The sequence below is a fragment of the Zingiber officinale genome, chromosome 8B (assembly GCF_018446385.1).
Source record: "Zingiber officinale cultivar Zhangliang chromosome 8B, Zo_v1.1, whole genome shotgun sequence".
NCBI classification, from domain to species: Eukaryota; Viridiplantae; Streptophyta; class Magnoliopsida; order Zingiberales; family Zingiberaceae; genus Zingiber; species Zingiber officinale.
The window spans coordinates 81,815,579-81,820,440 of NC_056001.1; the positions used below are offsets into that span (position 1 = coordinate 81,815,579).

The window sequence follows — 4,862 nt, forward strand, 5'->3', positions numbered from 1 at the left end:
CTTAATCATATAACCAAAACATGTGAACATGCTAGCATTCATGTATATAAAAATTTATTTACTATCTATTACTTGAAATATGATACATACTTGTCTAACTAAAGCATAAAGCGTACTAAGATGAGAAGAAAACTAAACATGTATACTGCTCTCTAGAGTTCATGATCACTAACAATTATCTAAATAAACAAGTACTTAGCATTTCGAGGTATCATGGAAGCAAGAGTAATAGTTCACCTTAAGTATAAAACATCCAACAAGTTCAAGCTAATATCATCAAAAGTAGCAAGAAAGAAATAGTTCACATGCAAAAACTTAAAACATATATAAGTCTTGAAAACACAAAACAGATCTCTTCCACCATGCCACTGCCACACACATCCTTTGCCCCTCCTACTGCTCCCTTTAGTTTAACCATGCTTTACCCTTTTCTACAGTACAAGGAAAATAAAACTATAAGCACATACGCTTAGTAATATCCTTTCCTACTCACAAAAACATACATCATGAAGTTGATATAAAGTAATGACATGTTCATCTAATCAAACAAGCATAAGCATAAGGTAGTAGCATGTTCTGTCACGCCCCAGAGGAGTCTCTGTCCGAAGAAATTTCGGCAGCATCTCCCCTGTACGGCGGACAATATGAAACTTTCTACATATCACATATACATCAGCCACAGGCGGCTGGAATGATAACAAAAAAATAAAGACAAACACCACGCAGTTAATAAAGATATCCAGCCTCTGGCTGTCACAACCACGCAGTTAATAATAGTAAACAACAACAATAGGACTCTGACTCGAAATCCACCCTACTCCACTACACTCGTAAAGCTCAAATCCAACGAACTCACCTCTTCTGCCGTCCAGGCAGGCATATAGTAGAATAAAAACCAAACCATCCAAAAGTCCATCAAACGGTAACAATCCGTACAATATCCATAAATAAAATCCAAAACAAAACTAAAACATAGTCTGATGGAAGAAAAACCAAAATAAAGCAAATAACAACCTAGTAGACAACCAGCTCTACGTGCAGATGGGCCCGGACAGCCTCAACCTGAAAATATATCAACAATGGAGGCGGGTGAGTCCAACACTCAGCAGTACAACTGATATGCATAATAAAACAAATAACAGACAACACTAATCGTACAGTCTCCCGAATATGAGGAGGGTAAATGCAACTGAAATGAAATCGGAAGATAACTGTCTTGGCCGGATCAAAGTATAAAGGTAACAGGTCGTCAGACCGAGTGTAATCCTGTATGCATGTCAATCAATGCATCCAAACAAATGCATATAAGTGCAGCAATCACAAGCAAATAAAAATGCAATAAATGCATATGTCAACCCCATACTCTGAAATCAATGCTCCGTGCAATGACAGAGTAAACGGAATGCTGTCTACTCCTGTGACCCCAAATCATAAATGGGGAGCTCAATGCTCTCATCTCCGGTACACGGACGGGAGGATATCTCTGCCGGCTACCACGCCGAGTCTCGACCAACGGAGCCAAACAAAGTCCACCATCTGGCTACCACGCTGCTACCCTAAATGCCAACGGAGCCAAACAGAGCGGCACCAGACCAACGGAGCCAAACAGCAGAACCGCCACACACCAGCCAGATATACAAATCCATGGGTGATGTGTGCAGTACATGTAACTGGCGATGAGCTCAACCAAAGTAGAGCCGACAATCGCACAGCATGCAATCATGATGCATGATACTGAACATGGCAATCTCATGAATAACATGGCATGATCCATATAAATAGATACAAAGTGTGTACCACAAGAAGACGTAACAAATAGAAGGCACACAAATCGAAGAGGGTATCAAATAAACCCTAGATCCAGAATATAACAGAGCATGTGGTTAGGTCACTACCTAAGGCATATGTGATCAGGTAGATAATATGTAGTGCAGAATAAATAAACAAACAACATGTACTAATCATGTAGTGACCAACCGAAATAAACAGGTAACACAATTACTGTTATATGTTAAACATATTATCATGCATATCAAAAGACATAAGTCAAAGTACCCGCCTCCAATAAAGTGATCCAAATCTGACTCCAAGATACTCGTCTCGCGTCAAGATCCTGTGTCACGAATATAAATATATTTCATTTAGCTACATTCTCATAAATAGCTAAATAACTCTCTAACCCTAGTTTAGGGCAAATCCCTGACCAACACATAAACCCAATTCAACCCATACATGATCAATAGCATATATCAAATTCCTATGCCTTACCTGAAACTCACAGCCGTTTTATCACTGTTGGAAGTAGGATCGTTTGCTGCTGGAATCCTTCCTACTGATCAGATCATGTTGAGATCAATAATTGGGAATCACAAATCAAACAACAACCCATCTTACAACCTAATCTTACCTCAGGTGTGCCAAGCTGTTGACAGGGGGTGGTGGCCGGAATCAAACAGAGACAGCAACAAACTCTTGATGCTGTGATAACCGGAACCAACTAGGTCACTGTCTTCCAACAATCGAATCGAAAGAAATCACACTACAAATGCATCAACAACCCAATCAACTACTAGTGCACAACTAAAATTTCAACCTAATCCTTACCTTCATCCAGTAGCTCACTGGATTAGAGGACGGAGGAGTTAGGTCACCGGTGTTGTTTCCAGCAAGGGCTACTGAGGCAGTAAACCAGAGCAAAGGGGCGACGACGACATACAGATCCCAAGTGGTGGCCACGGCAGAACCCTTACCAGCGTCGGAAACAGAGGCTAGGGCAGAGGCTACAAATCGACAATTGCTTTGAGTGTTGGCAGCCGGCTATCTGCTGAGCGGGGGCTAGGGCACGGTGAGAACTCGGACAAGGAGTCTCGGAGTGGCACAGAAGAGGTCGGAAAAAGGCGTCGACGGCGTTGGCACCTAGGGCTCGGTGCTGCTCGGCGTCGGGAGAAAGAGAGACAGTGGCATCGGCAGAGATGCTAGGGCATAGAGGAAAGGCAGCCGAGGCTGGGAAATCGGTGCCGGCAGTGGCATCGCTGGAGTCGGGGCAGAGGCTAGGCACCGGCGATTTGGGGACGGCAGAGCGGAGAAGAAGAAAAAGGAACAAACCTTGATCGAGGCTTAAATCGCGAGCGGTTAGCTCGGCGCCGGTTAGGGCAAGGGGGTGAGGACTTCGGGAGCGCGGCAATGAAAGAAAACGGCGGAGGAAAATAAGAAAAAGAATAAAGAAAAAGGGAGAAAAATCAAACATTTCCTCTTTAAAACGAGGTAGCCTAAACAGGCTTTTCCGGACCTATGGGTAGTTGCAGACAATTCTGACATCTTCCATCTTCTGGTCCTTTGCTTGGCTGGTATCGACCACATGTGCTAGAAACCAATTGCATCCTCTGTCTAACATCTTTAATGCCCTTAAGGCTGATAGGAATTTCTTAGTTTCTTTCCTTGGTTCTCCAATAAATTCAAACATCGGTTCTGCCTCTGGCCGGAAGACAACTTTCTTTTATGGCACTCTATCAAAGCGTCGTACTTGCTCAAGAAGTCCATGCCCAAAATAATATCATAATCCTGCATGTAGAGCACTATCATATCACAATAAAGTTCCCTGTCTACGATTCAGATAGGTGCGGCACGCAGCATATGAGTAGATGACATCACTTCTCCTGAGGGCAGGGTTGTTAAGAACTTGCAATCTAAAACTTGTGGTGGTATGTCTATCTTCTTTGTGAAAGGCGTAGAGACGAACGAGTGTGTTGCCCCAGTATCAAATAATATAGTAGCATACTGACTGAAAATAAATATTTGACCCGTGAAACCGTAGAAGCATTCGCCATGTCTTCCTTGGTGAGAGAGAATCCTGGCATTTGTCGTAATTGGCGGGGCTTCCAATCTCCCTCCGCTTATCTGAGTACCATCTATCGTAGCTTACAGCTGGTGTAGCTGTGAGGGAGCACCCCTGTTCTGGAGGTACTACTGAGGAGGTGTATGAACCTGGGTAGGGCAGTCTTTGGCTCAATGTCCTTCCAGTCCACAGTTGAAGCACCTATTTGTGCCCTTGTGACACACCCCGGGATGAACCTCTGCCACTGAATTAGATACGCCTCTTATCGAACTACCGGGGTTGGGTCTATCGGTGGTACTGGTGTAGCTGTAGGCACGACTGACATCTGATTCTGATTCACTGGTGGGGTGGTAGGGTTCCCTTCCTGATTCATTAGAGCATTAATTACTTACTGTTGCTCTGTAACCTAACGCTGAAGTTCGGTAACTACATGCATCAGATCAGGTGGGGGTACTGTCTCATCGACTCAGTTATTGCGTCTTCTAGCCATGCTTATCTTAATATATGACAACAAAGCTAGCATAAGTTATCATTATTCCTAACCAGGCTAGCATAAGATTATTATCATTCTTACTTACATTCATGCATGCATAGACTAAAAACATTTTTTTTATCATACATAAGAAAAATAAAGTAGGCATAGAACTTCTTACTTGGAGCGGCAGGATGGAGGCTTGATGTGTGTGTGTAGTGGAAAGGTAGACCTGCTCTGATATCAAACTGTAACACCCGCCCTTCCCCTAGTCTTAGCAAGGGCGGTGCTACGCGAACGTACATACATGCATAAGAAATCATTGCAGTGGAAGAAATTTTTTTTTATTCTTTACAACTTACAACTTAATCATATAACCAAAACATGCGAACATGCTAGTATTCATGTATATAAAAATTTATTTACTATCTATTACTTGAAACATGATACATGCTTGTCTAACTAAAGCATAAAGTGTACTAAGATAAGAAGAAAACTAAACATGTATACTGCTCTCTAGAGTTCATGATCACTAACAATTCTCTAAATAAACAA

General features: G+C 42.5%; 1 long non-coding RNA gene across 1 annotated transcript; it reads right to left on the minus strand.

Annotated features, from left to right (window-relative positions):
• Nucleotides 1-2,079: 2,079 nt before the first annotated feature.
• On the minus strand, nt 2,080-3,106 carry LOC122016682. Its single transcript, XR_006121175.1, has 4 exons — nt 2,605-3,106; nt 2,408-2,478; nt 2,269-2,332; nt 2,080-2,113 (listed from the first exon to the last, which is right to left on the minus strand). It is a non-coding gene; the product is annotated as an uncharacterized LOC122016682 (long non-coding RNA).
• Between the last annotated feature and the right edge of the window lie 1,756 nt (nt 3,107-4,862).